The 23,841-nt window shown below is 43.2% G+C and overlaps 1 protein-coding gene across 6 annotated transcripts in view; it reads left to right on the plus strand.

Moving 5' to 3' along the window:
- The window catches only part of GPR65 (G protein-coupled receptor 65), a 143,255-nt gene that overhangs the window by 89,503 nt on the left and 29,911 nt on the right, over positions 1–23,841 (plus strand). For 2 of the 6 annotated variants that reach the window (XR_005791115.1, XR_005791114.1), the window contains one exon: positions 921–1,077. The exons of the other annotated variants lie outside the window; for them this stretch is intronic. The gene's annotated coding sequence lies outside the window, so the exon portion shown is untranslated. Of the gene's footprint in view, positions 1–920; positions 1,078–23,841 lie in introns of those variants that run through there. 6 annotated transcript variants of the gene reach the window in all.

Below are 23,841 nucleotides of genomic sequence, written 5' to 3' on the forward strand. Positions count from 1 at the left end.
CGTTGCAAATCGTGTTGTCAAGCATAAAGTTACCATTGGACTCGGCAATGCCAACTCTAGGTACGTATCCGAGAGAAGTGAAAACCTGTGTCCACAGAAAACTTGTGCACAAATATCAATAGCAGCCCAAGACAGGAATTGCTGAGTCAGATGGTATGGTTCCTTCCGCGGCCTAGGGTCGTCTCCTCTCACTCAGGTGCAGGCTAGCGCCCAGCCAGAAACACGAAGACACTCTCTGGGGCTCTGCTCACTCTGCTCCCTCCTCTCCAAATTACAGCCACATCGGCACGTCCAAATTCCTGTCCCTGGGGGTACCTGGGTGGCTCAGTCAGTTAAGCGTCCAACTTCCGCTCAGGTCATCATCTCGTAGTTCGTGAGTTCGAGCCCCGTGTCTGGCTCTGTACTGACAGCTTGGAACCTGGAGCCTGCTTCAGATTCCATGCCTCCCTCTCTCTGCCCCTCTCCCTGCTTGTGCACACGAGCTCTCTCTAAGAATAAATAAACATTAAAAAAAAATTCCTGTCCCCGTGTCCAGCGCTCAGAAAGACCATCAGGCTGTGTCTGGATGCCTCATTCCTTTCCCCTATTCTCAGAGACCACAGACCAGTGCTGCCCTCTTGGCCCAGGGTCATACATCATTAAATCATACATTCTACCTGCTTTTTTTCCGTTGCTTGTGGTGGGAGGGATCAGTCAGTCTGTTATCCCATCCTGACTGGAAGGGGGAGTTCTGTTTTGCCTGCTCTTGCACTTTGTAGAAATGGATGCATACAGCAGGCACTCTCTTGTCTCCGGCTTCTTTTGTTCAGCCTCCTGTTGGCGAGCACTAGCCGTCTTGGTGCAGGTGGCATTCGCCGCTTCATTTTCGTGGCTGTTTTTGTATTTACACATATTTATTGATTCCTTGCCATGTGTGCCAGGAACCGTGCCAAGTTCTAAGGACACAAGTCTCATCACGAGAAATACAGTCCCCGCTCTTGGGAAGCGTATAATCTTGCACGGGATCCAACAAACCATCGCTCAGCGGCAAACCCAGCCCGCTGCCTGTTAAATAAAACTGTACCAGACACAATCGTACCCATTCATTTATACATTTTCTAGGGCTGCCTTCGTGCTACGGTGACAAGAACTGAGTCCTTGTGAGGGAAACCACATGCTAGCCCACAACGCCAAAGATGTTTACTAGCTGGCGCTTTCTAGAGAAAAAATGTGCTGAGCCCTTGTCTAGTGGATAATACTAGTATCTTCTTACTATAACACACTACAGACATGGACACCGAGGCTCAGAGAGGCTAAACAACCTACTTGACCTTACCCAGGTCTGTCCAGAGACGTGCTCGTAAGTGTTTAACAACTGGCTCTCCAAAAAAAAGAAAAAGAGCTATGTATATTATACGTTGTACTTTCATCATAAATTGTAAGAGTCAGGGCGCCTGGGTGACTCAGTGAAGCATCCAACTCTTGATTTCAGATCAGGTCATAATCTCACGGTTTGTGAGTTGGAGTCCCGCGTCAGGCTCTGCACTGACAGTGCAGACAAAGCCTGCTTGGGATTCTCTCCCTTCTCTCTCTCTCTCTCTCTCTCTCTCTCTCTCTCTCTCTCTCTCTGCCATGAACACAGCCCGCTCTTAAGTTTAATCTTGATTATTAGCATTTACCTCATCACTTTTTAAGTCCAGACCAGAGATCAGCAAACTTTTGTTAAAGGGACACATGGTAAATATTTTAAGCTTGGTGGGCTGTATGCTTTCTCTTGCAACTACTCAACTCTGCCATTGTCTCCTGGAAGTAGCCATACAGACAATATGCATATTAAATGGATGGGCCTGGGGGCACCTGGGTGTCTCCATCGGTTAAGCGTCTGACTTTGGCTCAGTCATGATCTCACAGTTCGTGGGTTCGAGCCCTGTGTCGGGCTCTGGGCTGACAACTCAGAGTCTGGAGGCTGCTTCAGATTCTGTGTCTCCCTCTCTCTCTGCCCTTCCCCCACTCGCACTCTGCCTTTATCAAAAAAAATGAATAAACATTAAAACTAAATGGATGGGTCTGTATTCCACTAAGACCTAATTTACAAAAACAGATTGAAGGCCCACAGGCCATAGTTCGCCAGCCTCTGGGTCTAGACAACCAAGAATATAAATAAAAGACCTGACTTAATTTTTTTTTATTGGGGGAGGGGCAGGGGCAGAGGGAGAGAGACAAAATCTTAAGCAGGCTCCCCACTCAGCACAGAACCGAATGTGGGGCTCACTCCCACGACCCTGGGATCATGACCCAAACCAAAATCACGAGTCGGATGCTCAACTGACTGAGCCACTCAGGTGCCCCAGAAGACCTGATTTATACTATTTGCTAATCCCACCAGAATTTCAAGCTACTAATATGACATCAGTGAATGGGAAATTAGGAAGACACGCACATTCACCTGTTGGGATGAGCACTGGGTGTTGTATGGAAAGCAATGTGACAACAAATTTCATATTAAAAAAAAAAAAATGAAGACACGCACAGTGGGAGAACAGCGTCTCCCACTTAATAAAAGGAGAGAGATTCATGAAGTACTGAAAACATAGTACTTAAGATAGGAGATCCGTGGAATATATGAGGCATTTTAATGCTCTGTCTTCGTGCATCATTACTAAGGCTCTTTGGTCTGGCCATTTTCTCTAAAAAGAAGTTATAAGGCAAAGGAAAATTTCATATTCTACATCAGACTAATGTTTTGGTTGTAGAATACCAATTAACATTTTAAGTGGTTGAAGCTATTGCATTTTCTTATGAAATGATGATTCTTTAATAGAATGGCCTCAGTAGATTTCAAACATGCAAGGAAAGCGAGTTTCTAAAAGCCACGTGAACAAGCTTTCCTCCAGCACCTGATTTTTTGCTGGGATATAAAGGGAATGATTGGGGGCTGCCTGGGTGGCTCAGTTGGTTGAGTGTCCACCTTCAGCTCAGGTCATGATCTCGCGGTCTGTGGGTTCGAGCCCCGCGTCGGGCTCTGTGCTGACAGCTCAGAGCCTGGAGCCGCTTCAGATTCTGTGTCTCCCTCTCGCTCTGCCCCTCCCCCACTTGCGTCCTCTGTCTCCCAAATATAAACATTAAAAATATTTAACATACAAATAAAAAAAAAATAAAGGGAATGATTGGTTCTCAACAATAAGGCACAGGTATTGCTCTAATTAATTTACCTCAGGTTCTACTGAAATTCAGTGACAGCTAAAATAACCAGACCAAGTGTCCTCAATAATTCAACAATACAGTTTATTTTAAAGTTCTAGTCTTACATACATAGATATTAGAGCCTATGATGATAATGTGGATATAACATTACTTGACTATAACTCATTACTTATTAACAAGAATTTGGGGAGCACCTGCTAGATGCCAGTCACTCCGCAAAGGAATGTGAAGGGTACGGACCCGAACCACCCCCCCCCCCCCCCCGCCTCCCTCTCCATTCCCACCTCTACTGCTCTGGTCCAGGCCCTTGGCCATCTCAGGATGATCAGACCATTTAACACCACTTCTTACACCCTTCAGCTCACCTGCCACACTACCGGGTCAATATGCCTAAAATACAGCTTCTGGGATACCACTTTCATGTTCAAAAACCACAAACTCCTTCCCTTAGCATTCAAGGTCCTCAACAGTTAAGTTCCTTTTCCCACCTTGTCTCCCCCTGCACACATTTTGACTTCAACTATTCTTTGCCACGGAAATTTATCTTTGCAATCGGAACCACCGCCCTTTTGCACATGCTGTTCTCCTTGCCTGGAATATTCTGCAACAAAGAATCCTCCCCGTCCTTCTGAGTCCAAGCTTTAATCAGGCTTTTCATCTTGCCCCCCTGTCCATGAGGATCTCTCTAGCTTCTGACTTCCTTACATTTGATCCTTACTGCATGCAATCTTTTCCCCACGTGGTGGGATCAGTATGAACTATCTGCTCTATCAGCTCTATTAGAAAGGGCTCTTTAACTTTAAGCAAGGTTTGAACCCGCCTCCCCCGCCTCCCCAAAAAGATATTTATTGAAAGAATAGTGGGGCAACTGGCATTACTAAAGGATTGAACAATCAAATGGCAAAGGCAGAGGTGCAGCTGGAAGTCAAGAGCAACTGAAACTGAGCACTTCCTGGACTCTGTGTCTTGCCTCTACTTCTCCTGGGTAGACTGTTTCTTCTCAAAGTGGAGGACTTCTCCTCTGTGGCAGGAAATGGGGCATCCGCCAGTTGCTGAATGTCCCATTGAATAATGCCTTCTTCCCCTGGACTAGAAAGTTTATTTTTTATCCTCCAGTTAGCAAGATACTAGGAAAGGATTCAAACTGCCTTGACATAGGCCAGGTACCCATTCCTGAATCACTCAGCTGTAGCTAAAGGGTAGTGTCGTTTAGTACATATGTAGCTGTGAGAAACCAGCTCCTATAGATCCAGGGCTGTTCCCAGAGTAAAATATTTAGGAACAAGACAATACTACTAAAAGGTGTCTTGTACCCTCCACACCTTGACTTTCCAGTGTTGACTGCTGTGAGTATGCGTGCTTATCCGCGCACACACACACACACACACACACACACACACACACACACAGTTTTCAGGGGACCTGAGTACCATAGTCCTAAATGAGGGTCTCACTGAAGTTAACACAGACATGTCCTCTGGAATCGGGGTAGTTATCAGGATGTCCCTCAATGCCCCAGGACCGTGACCTGTGATGCCATTTGTCAGTTTCTTCAAACCTAGCACTCTGGAGTAAGGCTTTTAGATTCCTTAAAAGCATAGCCACTACCGCACCCCTGTTCTCTTGGCCTCTGAACCCCTACTCCTACAGGACTTCAGGTCTTACCCAGTGAGCCAAACTGGGGTGTGGTCTCTAGCACCATACTATTCAGAGCTGCTAGATATGCTCCATTGTATCTCCAGATCCACTCTCCAAGCTGCTCTGTGCCTTGCAAAGCTAACGTGGGTAGATCACGTGCAAGGGTTAACTTTCCCTAACTCTAGCTTCTGGCTAGAGTATAGCTACTACGGAGTCCCTGCAGGAGATACAAGGTAGAAGAAGCAGAGTAAAGTCAGCGCATTTATCCCCCCAGTTTCCTCCCTTGGGGTTGCCATGGGCTGACTGCCTCTGCTAACTGAAGATCACTGTTCTTCTCTGTCCACATGGCCTCTCTCTCTCCACACTCCCTTAACCACTCGGAGTTCTGTTCTCTACCTCCCAAGTCTTGTCTTGGGTCATGACATGTAACAAAGCTAGGATACTATTAGTAGCTTTTGGGCATTCAGCTGAAGACAGTAGGACTCTTTGAGAATAATTCACTGGGATTAGGAAATGGGACTTTCATGTTGTCGATACGGAAGGGCTGCTTGCCTCACTTCTCTACCCAAAGGATATGAAGATCTTACTGCTTGCTCCTCACTCACTCACTGTCGCCACTTTGTTCTCTTTGAGGAGAATATTACAGGACTGACTAGACAGTGGCTTAGGAGGCTCCTGGGATCCTGAGGTATGATCCTGGGACCAAGGAAATCAATAGAGGAGTACTGGCTACAAGCAGGGATCAAGACAAGGGATAGGTTCCCAGTACACTGTAAGAGAACCGAACGTAAGTGACTGCCCACAAGACCTAGGACATAGGACTTGGGGCCACGGAAAAGCCTGGAATGAATTGCATAAAACAGGAACCACTCACAAATCCTCCCTCCCACCGCGGACCAGCAATGGACTCAAGAATGACACTCAAACCTGAAGTAAAGAACTCCCAAATATTCTTCTGGAATCTGAAGTATGTATAACCTGCTGGGAGCTAAGATTGTTTAATAATGTAGTGTCCCAGTCCCTTATGAAGGAACTAGTCCTCTGTTACATTATGTTGAGTCCAGGGTCAAGGGATCATTTCCCAGAGCCGTAGCTGTTGGTCTTCTACGACCAGGCAGCCCTCCATGATTACCCTGTCCAGTCACCTGGGTCACTAAAATAAATGGATAGATAATAGAGAGATAGATAAAAGGGCTTTTAAAAACCAATCTTTTTGAGTTAGGTTTCATTTCAAAGAAATGCTACTGGAGCATAACAATAAGACTGAGATTGAAACAGTTGCATTTTTTTTTCCGTAAGGACCACTGTCCCGGAGGGAATAGAATAGAAAATTAGCAATAAACAGGCCAGCTGCAGGCGTGGCACTCTCTTGAAAGCTAGAACGATATATATTCCTTTGCTCTTATTGCTGTGACAGATGATCACCAATTTAGTGTCTTGAAGCAACACAAATCTGTTATGTCCCCGTTCTGTAGATAAGATGGGCTCGGTCGGCACCTCTGCTCTCGGGTCTCAAGACCCAAATCAAAGTGTCGGCCGGCTTCAGCAATTCAGTGAGACCTTCAGAAAAGAAGGTGCTTCCAGACCTGTTCAGGTTGTTGGCAGAATTCAGTTATTTCTGGCTGTAGGACTGGGGTATCATTGGTGACTGTCAGCAGGAGGCGTCTCTCAGCTTCTAGAGCCTTGATCACGGTTCTCTTTACCTTTAAAGCGAACAACAGTGAGTAACATGCTTCTTGTGCTTCAAATCCCTCTGTCTTCTTTGGTCACATTCTTTTGTCTCCAGCTGGAGAAAGTTCACTGCTTTTAAAGGCTTGTGTGGGGCGCCTGGGTGGCACAGTCGGTTAAGCGTCCGACTTCAGCCAGGTCACGATCTCGCGGTCCGTGAGTTCGAGCCCCGCGTCGGGCTCTGGGCTGATGGCTCAGAGCCTGGAGCCTGTTTCCGATTCTGTGTCTCCCTCTCTCTGCCCCTCCCCCGTTCATGCTCTGCCTGTCTCTGTTGCAAAAATAAATAAACGTTGAAAAAAAAAAATTTTAAAGGCTTGTGTGATTACAGCAGCCCCACCTAAATAATCCAGAATAATCTCCTTACCATAACCTAAACTACATCTGTAAAATCCCTTTTGCCATGTAGTGTAACATATTCACCGTTTCTAAGGATTAGCATGTGGACATCTTTGGTACTCATTTTCCTTACCACAGAAGGCACTGAAGCTAGGTCATGGCCAAGTGCAGAGAGGGAAACAGTTTACACCAAGACAGATGCCATGTTCACATTGGAATTTTTTTTTTTTTTTTTTAGTTATCTTGTTTAATCCAACATACTTGGAAAATGCTATGAAAATACATGTTAATTTCAATATGCTTTTCTGATTACATATATGTGATATTCATAGGATACATATATGGTCAAAACCTTGGTGTTGCATATTTAGCTCACTCAATTTATGAAAAATAACGGCCACATAACCTAGTTAGCAAAACCAGTCCTCCTTATCAAGTTAATCGAATCAGACTGCCAGGAGAAGACAACAATTCTGACTTAATTTTTTTATCCAAATAAATGCATTAATGTACACAATCTGCTGAAAAAGACACAAATCGCAATGGTAAGCTTACACTACTGTAGGATGAACTACTAAAGGTTGTCAAGATTATAATTATGCAGATCTAATGTCATTGGTTTATGGATTTTTATAAGTGATAAAGTCAAGCATAAGTCAATTTGCTGTTTGTCATTAACTCGTAACAGTTCACAATTTAATGTATAGTTAAAAATAAGAAGCTCTTTGTGAAGGGAGCCCAGGGGAAAAAGCAAGAGGGTGTGCATATGTATACTATACGCAGATATTTGGCGTTGGGGAATGTCATGGAGGGAATTACCTTGACATAATGGTAGTTTCCAACTACCTCGCAACTAGCTCTCAGGCAAGCTGTCTCAAAGGTCACAGAACAGAAAGGTTCACATTAAACCTTAAAAACCACATTAAAGATTCAAATTAAAATACTTGAATCCCACAAAGCTGTGATTTGATCAACTTGAAGCACAAGGAGAAGCAAGAAAAAGACATGGGGTAGGCTAACACACTTAGCATGGGGTACAAGCAGATGGACCAAAGCAACTTCTCCATCGGGCACCTTGGACATAGTACTTAAGGGCCCCCAACACTTTTGGGGCCCACAAAACTGTTGTAACTTCTTTTAAAATCAGAAGAAGAAGAAAAGAGTATAATCCAGCCTGGATTACATTAGTCTTTCTTCCAATGCTGTAGGAAAATATAATTTTAATATTTCTTGATGCAGGAAGGGGCCCAGGAAGAAAGGCTCAAGTGTCCTGCAGCCCAGGATGGGGAAACAACACTACCTAAATCTTGGGTCGCACAACATTCACATCTTGTCTTTCCTGCATCAGTATCTCCCACTGAAGGTGGGCTTATGAAAACCAGAGTTGAGGTTTGAACAAGAGGGCTTAGCAGGCAGAAAGTGCCTGGAGCCAACACAAACACCAGCCGAGAGGCTCAGAACACAGACGCCTGGCCACGGCAACAGCCTGGCAGTTAGCCTGCTCGATAGCTCCGGGTTTGGGCTGAGTTTATTGGGCAGAGCACAAGTGGGGCCAGAATAGGACCATACTGGGAACCTCTGGTGGATGGCCAGTTTCAAGATGCCCAGAAGTGGCATCCTCATTATTTATAATTTCGTCTTCCCATGTCTTTGTATCTGTTAAGTAACACACATTTGTTCTGTCACACATTCCACTTATTCCATCTTCAACACACCTTACAGGTTACTTACTGTCTATACTTAACACACTTACCAATTCTGCCTGTGCCTCACAAGCTCTTTGTTTGCCCAGTATCTATCCCAAACGTGTCCTATCAATTTGGCCCATATCTCATAAGCTACTACTAGCTTTCTTGCTTTGCTTTATACACTTGTGGGTTTTATCCATCCCATTTGTTGTCTCGAGAACACACTACAGGAAAAATGAAAACAGAATAAGGTGTGAGACTGAGAAATAACACCATTAATGTCATCAGACATTGTGATTGGACATGATTTATGCAAAGAAAAAGTTCTGTTCCACAAAAGACCATGTGCTTCAACGTTTCACCAATGCTTCCGCCCTCCTGTGTTCTACTTCTTATCAGGAGATGGACAGAATGAAACATTTTATAAGTTGAAGTAAGACAAGCAGGCCAGGATTATCATACAGATTTAAACTAAAAGGAGACACACAAAAGTTTTATCCACAAGCTTTATCCAAGGTAATTTGAAAATCTGATAGCTCCTGAAAATATTTCAGTTACATTTTTGTTTTTTAACTAACCATCACTGATCGCTTCTGCTTGGGCTACTCATAGGTACCTTTCTTTCCAGCCAATGACTTGTCCCAGGGATAAGCACTGAGAACAACTGAGAAGGACCCCTTACATGAAATCTGTTGGGGGAGTGGCCACAAGGGAGAGAGCCATGTTTAGCTTTTATTATTTCTTATCAATATTTTCTTTGCTCTATCTTCATCAAATTCTCAACAGCTATGCATTTCTCAGTGACAGTGATAAAAGAGCAGATAATTACATGAAAGTCAGGCCCATGGCTTAGAGTCAATGTACTTCTGATTGCAGAATACAACCGTAGGGGCCCGAATATCCCCCGTTTCCAATGCCATGCTTCGTCTTTAACAGAAATACACATAAGACATAAAAGGAGAGGAAGCTTTGGGGGGTGGTCTTTAATTTCACCAATTAAGAGACTCTTCCCTCAAGTCAGTATTTCAAATGGACTGTGCCCTGGCCCAGGGCTGGAGGGGAGCGGGGTGTATAACCCAAAGCCATGGGTCACAGTAAGAACTGGAAACGGTAACGTGTTTATCTTTCTTAGATGCAGCGGAAAATGGGCTATGGAAAGGGGAAGATGGGAAAGAACAGCTTTTTAATGCCAAGAAAGAGATGCCCAGGGAGCCGAGTACCCCAATTTGAAGGCACTGGTCTGTACCACACAAGTTAACTGATAATTGTGTATTAATACCATCGTCACAAAATATTTTAATCTGATGAAATTTTAAGAATTCTAAGAATCACTTTCTATATGCCAGCCCCCATCATGCTTCCCATGTATCAGGTGCTCGGTGATACCTATTTACTGTTCCCCCATTCATTCAGACATGCATGTACATGTTTGCCAACAGCCTATTACGTGTCGGATGCTAGAATGGAAAGCCAATGAGCATTTACTATCACTCCGTGACAGGCACTGTCACACTGGAGATAATACAACTGGGTCTTCGAGAAGTTAATTGATTAGCACTTCGTCTATCTATTTCTAGACAAAACTCCTGGTCCTCTTTATTTAAAAGTCTCTGATTCTGGTCTCACTACCACTTTTTCTTTTTTTAAGTTCTCTTTGAGAGAAACAGAGACAGCACGAGTGGGGAAGGGGCAGAGAGAGAGGGAGAAAGAGAATCCCAAGCAGGCTCCGTGCTGCCTGTGCCCAACACAGTGCGAGGCTTGAACTTACCAAACAGTGAGATCATGATCTGAGCCAAAATTAAGAGCCAGACGCTTAACTGACTGAGCCACCCAGGCGCCCCTCTCACTACCCCTTTTATGCTTTATATCTGTGAATGGAGGAGAGGTAAATGTGAAGCCACACGAGTTCACAGGCCACCCAAAAAGAGGTGATGGGCCAGATTTGGCCCTTGGGCCATAATCTGTGGGCCCCGACTTAATAAAAGTAAGGAGAAAAAGAAAACTGGGGAACACATTTTCCACAGAAAAAATTATTTCTGTGTGCTGATCCACCATGACTAGTTAGGCAACATTGTCTGAAGAGAAAGGAAAGAATAACAGTTGTGATTTTTTTGGTTTATCAGAGAAGAAATTGTGGATAGGAGCATCATTCTTGAGCCACCTGTGCAGATCACACATTGGGACAATGTAGCTACACAGGGTAATGAGGCATTGGATTGTCGGGGTTGGGGGTGGGGGACAGGAAGGTAGGGTTTAATACCTCTACAGAAACCAGGTTCGTTTCTCTTAATAGCCTGCGTGAAGAATGGCTACCATTAAGGCCAACTATCACACAAAATTAACCCTTGAAAATGGTTTAAAATTCTTTCTCCTTCTCCGACATGACAGTATTTCAGAAGGGATTGTTTTCAATCGATTCTTTCGGTATGAAAATACGCATATCTCTAAATAATGTACTATTATTGCTGTATCTGCATTTGGGGAGTTTTGGGCATTATCTACTGGTTTCCTGGATATGAAAAATAAGTCTCCTCCTTTCTTCCCCTTCTCTCACCAATACCTCACACATTTTCCATCCCCATCCCCTTTTGTCCAACATGGTCGTGTCGGTGCCTATAAAATCATGACTCTATATGCTATTTATAAGTGAGGCATGTAACAAACTATAACTCTTTTTTCCTTTGGTAAACACAAATCTTGCTTTTTCTTAGAGTGAATTATTTTTCACACCCCTTAATTTCTGTATTCTCATCAGTAATTCAAACTCGAATTTTCTAGCAGAGTCTTAGGTCCCCTGAATAGCATTCATATCAGATACTCTACCAGTTTCACCTTACGGCGGAGGCCTCTCAGAGCCCTCAGACCTGCCCTAGCTAGACCAGTGGTCCCCTACGTGTGGCTCTCACTGTTCGTCCTGAGGATCTCACATGGCTTTGCTGCCATCTTACCACTCTCAGTATCAATGTTGCATGTGTATGAGAGTAAGAAGTGCTGGCAAACACAAACCTTGACCTTTCAAGCTTTACACAATGCATTTGTATCCTCCTGGTTGTACAGTCAGGTCACATAGTCGCTCAGTTGTGGCCACGCTTATGGTGTATGGGCCTGCACTCTTTAACTATGCTGTCTCTAACACATGCTTCCAAAGTTGCCCATGAAGGGGAATAGAGAGCTGGAGGAGTGTATATGGGATTATTCAGAGCCAGGCCTGGAAATGGTTTACATTCCCTCTACCTGCCTCCCAATGGCCAGAACTCAGTCATAGGAACCCTGACCTATGACTACGAGGGGGGTCGAGGCAGGTAGACTTCCTGTGCACCAGGAAGAAGAAATGGTGTGGGAAATGCCTAGCATTATGTCTGCCAAGTCTGCCCATCTGAGCACCAAACCATTTCGGCGTTCTTCCAATAGGTAGACAAGACAACCAAAGCAGTACTCTCCACTGGCTCTGGCCCTGTTGCTCTCACAAGTCTGAAGTAAAAACAAAAATCACCGGTTCTAGAAACACCAAAATAAAAGGGAAACTTGGAGACAAAAAGTACTTCTCCCAAAAAAGTTGAAGAACAATCACTGCCCTAGAGTAATTCTGAAATCCCTCTGGGCACTCCGAGGCAAGGCAGATTTGTGGATGGGGCCCTGCGGATGCCTCTGGAAGGAAGGTCTGTGGCTACTCTCTGTGACGCTTTCCTCTGCTCTCTCAATGACTCTGGTTTTTATTTTCCTTTCTCCCATCTGACCAGAGCGCTGGCAAGCGCGTCCCTTCAGGAGGAAAGTATAGAGTCTGCGAAGTCTCTCTTCTGGTTGTGGAGGTTGGGCTGCAGGGATTATTTTCAAATGGTTCAAGATTTTGGGGGGAGGGGGGTAATCAAATTCCTGGTTTCTTTGGCAACACAGTTCCCTCAGGAGCCTCCGGAGTTTCTGAGGTATTCACTTTCAATCAGATTCATAGGCAACAAGTGTACCCAAAGTTCTTTTCTAAACATGGTGGTGCCTCCTATATAGAGACCCTTTTCATTGCCTCCTCCTCCCTCCCTCCCCATTCCTCTCCAAGTTCAATGACCATCACACTGAGGCCATCAGGTTTGAATGGGACCATCATGCCCAAGTCACTTTATCTGAGAAGTTTTACTGTAAGTCTATGTCACTTATCTTTTGTGCTCTATAAGAAAATGGCTTTCTGGGCCCAAATTTCTGTACCCCTTTTATTCCTTGTGATTTCTCCTTGCACACCAGTCAATTATTTCCAAAGGCCATCTATCACTGGCAACTCCTTGCCAAATGGATCACAGAGTGGCCGATCCCACCAACGCTTCAATTCTTTGTAATCTGTTCTTCTTGGGCCACTAGCTCCCACATCACAACAAGTGATCATTTTATCAAATGTTTGTCACTGTGTGACTTGGGTCCCCATTTCTTAATTTCTGACATTAGTTCCTTTGTTACTCACCATTGAACCACTAAGCAAATGCCAAGCTCCTGTTACCTCAACACCCACTTTCTATGAGTGAAATTGCAACACTAGTTGCTACAAAGACAAACCCTAAATCTCAATGACTCAACAAGTCTTTACTTCTTGTTCATGTCACAGTCCAATGCAAATCAGGTGGCTCTCCACCAGACAGCACCTGGAACACAAGGTCTCAAAGTGACCATGGAAGGGAAGGAGAAGCCAGAAGATCATTCTGATATTTTTATATCCAGACCTGATGGGCCAGACCTGATTTGGGAGTTGGGGGGTGGGGGGCACCTCACTTCCTCCCACATTCCAGTAGGCAGAATTCAGTCATATGTCTCCATAGCTGCAAGGGATGCTAGGATATGTAGTCTTCCTGTGTGCTGGGATAAGGGGACACATAGCATTGTCTCTAACACAACATGTCCTCTGATTTCTTGGTGCTTTTTTTTATCCCCTCAAGAAGGACTATATAAAGAAGTAAAATTCTGAGGACCTCATGTCTGAAAATGTATCTATTCTGGCCTCACATTCATTAATAGCATCTCTGGGTACAAAATTTTTTATTGGAAATTTTTATTTCCTTCAGAATTTTATAGCTATGACTCCAATATGTTCTAGCTTCCAGTGTGGCTATTCCTTTTAAGAAGGATCTGGTCATTGTGATTCTTTTGCATGAGATGTGCTTTTCATTTAGGGGTTTTGTTGTTGTTATTATTATTGCTTCTCTCTCTCTCTCTCTCTCTCTCTCTCTGGGTGTGTGTGTGGGGCCGGGGGGAGGGGGGGTCCTTCTCTCTCTTCCTAGAAGTTTGTAGAATTTTCTCCAATGCTACAGTGACTTCAGATAAATTCTACATGGGTTACATCACTATGGATCTATTATCATTTATATTTTGGGATCCTGTGAGCTTTTCAATCTGGGAACTCAGGTCTTTCCATTTGGGAACTTTTCTTGACATTATTTAGTGGGTTATATTCTATTACTCTCTTTGTTACTGTGCTTTCTGAATGCCTGATATTCAGATATTAGACCATGTAGGCTAGTTTTATTATTTTGTTTCCTATTTTTTTTTTATATGTTTGCCATTTTGTTCTATTTTCTCAAGAGGTTTTTCAGTGTTCTCTTCTGGCCCTTTATTGGATTTTCTTCTTTAACATCAAGCTTTTCATTTTCAGAAGCCTTTTTATATTCTCAAAGTACTATTTTATGGCAGTTTGTTCTTCATGCAATGGGTGCTGGATCCTTTATAAAAACTTTCTTAGAGCATATTTTTTTGGTTGAAGTGTTTTTCACTCACAATTTCTTCCAGAATGTTTTTTTCGTATTGCTTTTATCATTACAAGTCTACTTCAAACTTCTGCTAATTTTTGGTTGTCTGTTCCTGTGGACTAGAAGCTCTGAGCAGATGAGGAGGGCACATTGACTGTGAAGATCCAACTATATTTTCCAGAGAAGATCTTCCAATTTTCTGCCTGGATGCCAGTGTTCATAAATAGAATGGAGAAAGATGAAACTAGAAGTGGGGTCTCTGTTTTCCATAGACGTATTTCAACTAGACCCCCATATTTTCACTTTGGCACCCTGCCTTCAATTATGCCTGGCTGCTCCTGGTCTACAGACCCTTTTTCCCCCTTTATGGATAATAAGCTTAGTTTCTTTCCTGGGTGAAGGAAGAGTGGTTGCTCCACAAGTATGAAGTAAGAAGAAAGAATCTAGGGATCTCATCACTTCATAAACAGCATTCAGCCCTTCTTTCTTATAGGAAATACACACTTCTAGAAGTCCCTGAACCACCACCCTCTTCCCAATTTCAGAGCTTTTTGAGGATTTTATAGTTAAACCAGGTTGGTTCTTCCTTTCCCTACTGGTATCTGGTAAGTCAGCTACTCTGTACCCTTTTCATTTTCCAGTTTCAGAAATTTCTGGGTGAGTTAACTGAGCTGAGCTGCTTCCATCCCAAGGAGGCAAAGCTTCTTTGAAGCAAGAGGTATGTCTACCCAGGGTCTTTCCTCTTTCCCTTTAAGATCATACTCTTTGTATGCAGGGCCCCCAAATTCCCTCTCCAAGGAGTCCGCAGGACATGCCTGGGACCTGCCAGGGTTTCCTCCTCCATCCATCCAGTAGGCTGAATCTCCAACGTGTACATCCTAGACCTGAGGAATGGTCAAGAGAGGGCTCTTGCAAGGGGTGAGAATGGGGCTGGACGCATACTGCCATGCTCAAGTGTGTGCACCACTGCCCAAATTGCGCTCTCTGCAGTTATGTGGTAGGAATATACATTTATATGTTCAGTGTTGTCATTATGAGGGTATATTTGTCAAGGCAAGAGGATAAACTCTAACAGCTTGTTAGCTTGATTTATAACTTTTAAATATTTAAACATATGCCGTGACCTCTTACTCAGATTCTTACTCATGGGCCCCAGGTATTAGGGGTGGCATGCTCCCCATCTTTATAGATTTATGCCCCTTAAAAGTCACTGTAAGTCTTTAGAGGTGTTGCAAGAAGGAGCAACATTAGTCATGTGTGTCCAACCCACCATCTTGAACAAAAAGTGCTTCCCTGCTTCTCTCCCTTCCTGAGGCATTTCTCTCATGCCTGATGCTCCCACACAGGCAATAGCTCCTCCTTCCTTTTTGGATCTTTCTTTTTTTTTGTCTTTCTCAGCATCAGTGCTTCTCATCAAAGAAGGAGATTCATAAGGAATATTTATTCCAGTGTGCTTTTGTACAAGAATTCTTCTACAGCTCTCTCTCTTATACATATTTTCCCCCTCAGGTCAATTCAATTTCTTAATGAAGTTTTTTAGATCTTCTCATTTATTTTCACTCTATTTTATCATCCTTCCTCATTCATCTTTGAGTCCCATAGAGTATTTAGCATAATTCCTTGCTCAGAGTAGAAACCTAATGAATATTTGTTTACAACCGCACTGCACTGAATTGTAAGCTCTTAAAAATCAATGCCAAGGGATGTTATTTTGAGGTGTCACTGAATGCCTCCTCTTTGCTGATAGAAAACAAGGTGACACTGTAACCAGACTATTTAAGGCATGATTATATTTGCATGCTTCCTTGCAAAGGAGTGGTTAATTGTACTGATTGGTTGTTTCAGAATGGTGTGGGATAGTCTCCGAAGCACATAATCAAAAGAGCTGAAATTCTGCCTCCGTATGGACTTATGATTCCTGGTGGTTAAGGACCACCCAAAAGAAAAATTTCTGAAGTTCTCCAAACGTAAACTTCTGCATATGTCCCTACTTATCACTACTCTGACATCAAGGCATACTGTATACCTCAGCCATGGGCTAGTGGGAACAGAAAAGAAGCAAGCACTGTGAAATGAAAGGAACTGATTGTGTTGTAGGAAATCAAGAGACCTCTAACAAGAGAAGAGAAGCCACAGCCAGCAACTAAGACACAGCCCCTAGAGGAACATAATGAACACAGGGAAGATTTCAACCAGCATTAAATCCTGCTGGGAAAAAGCTCCCAGAAAGTATGACAATTGACATTCAGAAAGCCAACAGGACAGTGAATCCAGGTGGTCTCCTGTTTGAAGGGGACTGCCCCAGTGAGTGTCTGAGGACATGCCAATCGTTGTCTACCCTCCCAGAAGAATTAAAATATCTGAGAAAATTATTAGCTGGCCAGGCAAGCCTCAGGGTCAGGGCAAGATTTTGATCCCAGCAAGGAGATGTGGGGAGCTCATCATGAGTCCAGGATGGTGTCTGTCTTCGGTGACCTTTGCCCTGGTTTGTTGGCCATTTGAGATATCCCTATTCACAAGACCTCACTAAAGGCCGTGTGTTTTGACTTCCCTCTCATTCTTGGTTGCCTAAAACAAGAGTAACAGCCCTAACTCCCCGCCTTTAAAAGTAAAGGAGATGTATTAATTTGGGCCAAACAAGAGACATTTGCTGTAGGAATTTTTATCATCGGGTAAAGTCAAATATAGGGATGAGTTGGCCAATCCTGTCTCTTAGAACCAAGGTTAAGTTTTCTGCAGAATAAGAAAAAAAAAAAAAAAAAAAAAAACAACTGAATCCTCAATCAAGAAATTCCAATTACAAAAAAATGAAAGTTTCATCTTATGGTTCCTACAAAACCAGGGACTTCTCATCAAGATGCCCAATGACCTTCATCCACTGTCTTTACTGGGCACACATTGCTATGGTTCTTCCAAATGCTAAGTTTTTCTGTTTTGGGGATTCAGGAGAATATTTCCCATGCTTTTCCCATACCATCAAAAAAAAGTTTAACTCCATCTAAGAGCAATTTAAAATATTGTGTTAGTAATGAGAAATCTGACTAGCTCTAGAAGAAAAAATATAAAATCAACATAAGCCAGATTTTAGGGGTCGAATTTGAAATTAATACAAACAAACCAAAAAAAAACAAAAAAACAAAAAAACAAAAAAAAACCAATCCTTTTAAACTAGAAGTTGGGTATTAGAAGCTGGCTTCTTTAAAAAAAAAAAAAAAAAAAGGCAATTTAAGCATAGCTTCCAGAAAGGCTCTAACGTCCTCTGTGTAATAGCGCCCTCTGGCTTTAGATTACTTAACAATGTATTTGGCTTTGAGCCTCAGGTTTTGTTGAAAGTCCATGACTGTGCTGGGAAGACAACCCAGGAATCCTCACATCTGAAACCCTGCTCATCTGTTTCTCCTGCATCTGCCTTCGCAAAGAGGAAGTATGACTCAAGCAATGCTTCGTCTTCTGTGTAAGAAAGGGCTGTCAAAGAACAGTGCCAATAAGTCCTTGGGGATCTTAGCAATGCCTTACTATTCTTTGGAAAGTACTCTCTTGAGACTTTAACGTGGAGCTGCCAGCATACACCAAGGAAAATGGTCTTCAGGTTGAGATATGGCCAACTAGAACAAATTGTGGGAAAGGAAGAGACCCATCCAAGACCATTAGCATAAATGATTATTGATCTGTCATTCATGAAGGAAGCTGTTGAGGCTTCCTTATTTCTTGTTTGTCTGTGCTTAATTTTAAGACTCCTAAAGTGACCTCTAAAAAGAAAGAAAATATTCTTGGATCAAATGAAACAAAACCTTGCTTGTTTTTTGAGTCTTAATATGAATACAGATAATCAAAGAGTTTCTGGATTCTTCTTGGGGGTTTTAAATGGAAAGGGTCAGAAAAGTTCCCAAAGGCATCATTGGCTTTGGTTGTCCATAAGAGCTCAATCTGATCTTTTTGACCCTTCAATCTGAGTCTTCCCATAGAGAAATCAGGCTCAGCAAGACTTAGATTATTCATCCCAATGGAGAGTAAGGAAACCACGTAGGTCCATGGAGAAGGGCTAAAAACTATCTTGCAAAAAACTCCAGCCAGAGCCCAAAGAGTCTTCTCCTTGCTTTGGAGAGGACAGGATGGTCTGGTATCAGTCTTTCCATGATACTCATTCCCTAGAAAGCATTATGTTTTTGTTTCCCTCAGGTGAATTCTTGCCTACCCTTAAATATCCAGTGTGGAGATGAACTACCACTATCTTGATAGATCTTTAGAATGAAGCCAGTGTAGCTAAGGACAGTAAGTAAGCTTCATTGGTATATCTGAAATGCAGATTTTTTTTTTAAATCAGGCTTGTATATGGTTTGACTGGGTATGATATAATCAGGAAATGGTTTTTGTTTTTTCCTGCCAATGTTTGGGGCAGACTCATCATTTTCCAGTCAATTGCAACCATTAAAAAACAGCCCTGTCTTCAGAAATTAATAAACGCAATCCAGACCATTCTAAATCAAAACTTTAACCTTGCATCCAATTAAAACTTCTTTCTTCACCAAGCTTGGGCTTGATTTCAGGTTTGGGAATCAGCATCTTGGGAGGGAGTCATTATCTGGCTCTCTCTCTTTGCAGTACCTCCTATTGCACCTCACTCTGCCCATTGCCTGCTTCTGGGTTCTCCAAGCACAAGAGGAATGAAAGGCAAAAGATCAAAGGAATTTTTACTTAATTGGTGCTGTTTTCAGTGCTCTCTTGGCTCTTGAAGTGCCTCCATCATATAAATACTGGCTCTACTTTATGTGTAGCAGTTATGGGCATGTTGGAGACTACCTGGGGGACTAGCTGTGACACCATCCCCTAACCCAAACAATTCTTCCCCAGGCTGAAGCCCCATGACCCCATCAGGTCCTGCCTTGGCAGTATGCTTCTGAGGTCCCCTTACCCTCACAGACAGCCTTCTTAGACAGCATCCTTTGAAGACAACTTGAGCCTTGATCCTTTTACACATTTACCTGATGCCTTGGGGATACATTCTTGTCCCTCAGAACTGCAAGTACAGCCTGCTCAGCCCCTGAACTTGCCCTTCTCTCCCTACTACTTTGAGTTTCCCCAGCCAACCTCTCATCTTTAGACTTCTTCAGGAGACACCTGTCAACCTTTCTAGAGAACTCTGTTCTTCTACAGGAAAGCTAATGAGATTCTGAACCCCAGCTGGCATTCAGCCAGGGAATGTTGACATGGTCACCCCTTCTAGCAGACAACACCAAAGTCTGTGAGAAGTTCTGGTAGTTTTATTGGGCTCTCTTCTTTTGGCTAATGAATGAGAACAACATTCTCTCTTCTTCTCTCCTCTCCTTTCCTTTTCTCTCCTGTCCTCTCCTCTCTTTTCCTCTCCTCTGAGGAGAAGACCCATAGCAGCTTTACTCCTGCAAACTCCCTTCAAAACAGTTCACCCAATAAATACCAACCTTCCAATTTATAAGAAAGAATTTGGGTGATAGGTACATGTGTCCAAAAAACATGTCTGGTTTTTCTTTGGTACATTCTGGATAAATGCAGAATTATTTATTTCACCCATTGCCCCCAACTTTAAGGCTTTACCTGCGGAGAGAAAAAAAAACCTCTCTTTTCATAGGCCATTCACACAGATTCTGCCTTTTGGTGCATGAAGTATACCTCTACCAGGATTAAAAAAAAAAAAAAGTCACAAGATGAGGTGACAGGGTGAGGTGTTTGCTTCAAACGGTCACACACACACACACACACCCCTTGCCATCTCTACTGCACTTCTCTTTGCCTAATGCCAAGGAGTCCTTAGCACTGACCCTCTGCTCAGAGTCCCATATCTAGCCTCAGCCCTATGTACTTTGACCCCTCTACAGGAGGTTGACTGTCTTTTTCCCAAAGGAACACCAACCAAATTTTCAAGGGGCTTTCAGACAACTGGATGAGTCTTCAAGCCTTTACTTCCATAAAGCACTGAAGCATCATATTAATGAAAACTGGTGACATACATGCAAAAAATTGAAAGTCCTTAACCAGAAGCATTTGCTAGCTCATTAAGCATGATATTTTGCCATTAACCCCAAAGAACATCATCAGAAGTAGTCAACCTAAGACATACCAAAAGATAAGAGATAAAATAGAACTTAGTGAATAGCACCTACTTTCATTTAACACCCTTGTGATCTACTGAGAGGGAAACATTCACTACCCCTTGTGTTGGTGTGCCATCAAGGAATGAAATCTAACTAAATATCACTCCCCAAAAGAGAAGTAGACGGTTAATCTGCTCCAGGAAAAAGCCACACAGAGCATCCTAAAGCCAAACACAGATTGTTTCCAGAAACTCTGTTACATTGCCCACGGGTAACATAGAGAATCTGATAGGAAAAACACAAATATGCACATGCTTGAATTTTTTCACACATCAAAACTATTGAAAGTACAGTGACAGTGGTATACCATAACCACAGTGTAGGGCAAATCTGACCTTCTCTCCAAGTTCCCAGCATGGACAAAACGGCACATACGAATTACAAACTGGAGTCCATTCTGAACTCTCAGACAAGTACTGGGGGCCATGAGAAGGATGTGGTGAGCAGGAGGTTGGAGGGGAGCGGGGCCTCATCTGGGCATGCCCCTACATGAGACACGTTCCAGACTGGGCCAGCTCCCTGGGATTGGTGCCAGAAAGGATGAGAAGCGACTGAGATGGCAGGACACTTGGGCTGTGCCCGCCATCACCCAGAGCCTCCAGGGAGGCCAGCTTTACCCTGTCTGACCACTGGATGCAAGCCATTCATACCCCAGCTCTGTTCATCAGCTCACCCAGGGACTCCCCTGGCCTCACTGTCCCCATGAGCTCCAGGATCTTGACCCCAAATACCTTTCCAGGCCACTCTTGTTCCCTGTGTTCCATGTGTCAATGTATTTTATACATATGGACTTTGTAAGAAAGGCTTGTGAAGGCTCAAATTTATGGTACCCAATTTGGGTAGTCCAGTCAATTCCCCCTCACCATCCTATCCTCTTCCTCCTCCTCCTCGAGTGCTGCTAGAACTGGGACCGTTCCCATCTGAGAGCGTCACCTCTGACCCATCCACATCCTTTAAAATGCTAGTCCTTTCCCAGATCATTTCTAAGCTAAGTGGAGCTGATGTTCAAAATATTTAACAACTGGTATATGGTACGGGCACCAACCAATCAGAACGGATTCCAACGGTAAACAGTCAGCACAGGGGGGCTGATGGCTTTTCTTCTGTTGTTAGCCTTGGTGTTCTTCAAGAGCCCGGCGACTGTACAGTTAGAGCTAGCTAGACCCATCACCTCATTTAGAGCGGTAACAGCCTTGTCTCTGGGGAAACCACAAGAGTCATGCCTGTATTTTTTGTTTTCTGGCTTTGAGGTTTTTTTTTTTTTTTTTTTTTTTTTTTTCCGATATTTAGGTAACATCTCCCCACAAATAAATTTCTCCGTACCTAAAAATTTCAACAAGTGGTATTTTTCTGAAACAACCTCCCTTCCAAAGGACAAGCCCTTTCATGAACTGCTGGGAAGTTCTAAGGAGACCCATTACTCTGAAGTAGGACTTCCTCTACATTCAGGGAATGAGGAAGAGGGAATTAGTCCTCATAAAGGGTCCTTTACCGCCCCAATGAGACTGTGCCAGCTGTTTTAGTCCTCTCCAAGTAAGACAGACTGACTGGCCTCCGAAAGAGAAACCACATTAAATAAAGATTGCCAAATATAAATTCTATTTTAGCAGGCAAAGTAAGAAGTCATGATTAAGACACCAGCCATTTCCTGGAAATAAAAGCCCACCCGGAGGTGTTTGGGAGCCCAAAGTATCATCAACACCAGCTGGCGATTAATCTCCAGGGAAAGCTCTTCTTCAAGCATCTCTGTTACAGGCTAAATATGCCCTAAATATAACTTAAATATAGATGTGCTATCTATTCCTCACATTCCCTGGGGCTGCCAGCATAAGACAGGGATCAACCCAGCAGCACTTGGCATCACAGGGTACCCAATGAGAAAGCATACTGACTATATTAGGTCATCAGTAGCCCACATCGGCTGAACTGGTCTGGACTCTGCATATATAAAAAACGCTAATTTCTCTTCCTTCAAAAAAAATTCATGAATTTCTTAAGTGTTTTTTTTTTTTACTATTGAATTGGCATAGCAAAATATATTTTAAGTCGGAGCATTAATATTAGTTGCAAAACTGCAGTTATAATCCTCCCTGTTTTCACCATAATGTTTTTACCACTTTTGAAAGTTTTCGACTGAAATATATATATATATATATATATACACATATTTAGTCACAGTAGTAAAATAACCCAAAAGACCAAGGTCTGCCAATGGAGAGTAATTTATACTTAGAGTACAAGGTAAAATGGCCCTTATCAGAGGTCAAGGGCCTTTCTCAGTTAATTTAGCATTTTGTGGGCATCTCTGCCATGTGAGGCCAATATGGTCTGAAAGGAAAGCTTTTGGGTCAATTAAAAAATAAGAGTGAAAGAACAATCACATGACAGGAAGATCGGGCATGGTTTTGATTTCTTTAAAAATGCCCAAGTGCATAACCTGAGGCCAGTAAGGACCACACGGGGCAAGAAACAAGAATGAAGCCAACCACCTCTGGAGTCTCAGAACATAGAGAGAAATGCCATTTCATATGGCATTTTGTTTGAATCAATGGATCAAATGTTTTCAGACTTTATGAACCTGACACTGCTCCCAACAAGCTGTCCGTACCTCTATGCTCAGAAAACATACCCACAGTTTAAAAAAAAAACAAAAATGCTCTGGCCCTGAGTTTCAAATCTCACCCTAAAGGTAGTTACTATTCTTAAAACTCTTTTCCCCAGAAGTTACTCGTGTAGGCCATGTATACAATATTGTGCTCTGAATATTGACATCTTCTTCTGGAAGAGATTTAACTTTGGCTTTGAGACATACCATGGGTAAAGCTATAACCAGGAGCACAGTGTGGATCGGAGACAGGCTAGAGCAAGCTGGGGTCCAGGGCCACATGCCCCTGAGAAGGGCGGGCATATAGAGGCAAATCAAAGAGCATTTAGAACTGGAAACTGGGATTCAAAGGCTTAGTTCTCTTAAGTCAAGGCTCTGGATCCAGATCTCAGACCACTGCCAGACTGTCACATGCATAAGGTACAGGCAGAAAAGGATTCCCTGAATGAGGTGCGTCTACAGGGATCTAGGTAAAAAAGCACACAATTGTGGATCCCAGGATAGCCTCCTGACGTCCATTGTCTCCAGGAGGGATCCTGAGCAGAGACGTGCAGCAAGAGTCAGGGACATCCTGTGTCAGATGCATAGAGGATTTCCAAGTTTGATTGGGTAAACCCTGACAAGTCTTCCTTTTGTTACTGCTCAACTTTGTTGTCCATCTTTGCAACAACACTAAGCATGCATTTGTGCATGACTGTTTATAGATGGCCTAATTCTTCACCAGAAAAGCTCACAGTTTCCCAGAACATTAGCATAAATAAGCTCTCAGTTCATCTGGACCCCTTCCCCAGTTGTCCATTTTCCCTGACACA

Source organism: Herpailurus yagouaroundi, unplaced genomic scaffold (assembly GCF_014898765.1).
Source record: "Herpailurus yagouaroundi ecotype Mexico unplaced genomic scaffold, PumYag 141, whole genome shotgun sequence".
NCBI lineage: Eukaryota > Metazoa > Chordata > Mammalia > Carnivora > Felidae > Herpailurus > Herpailurus yagouaroundi.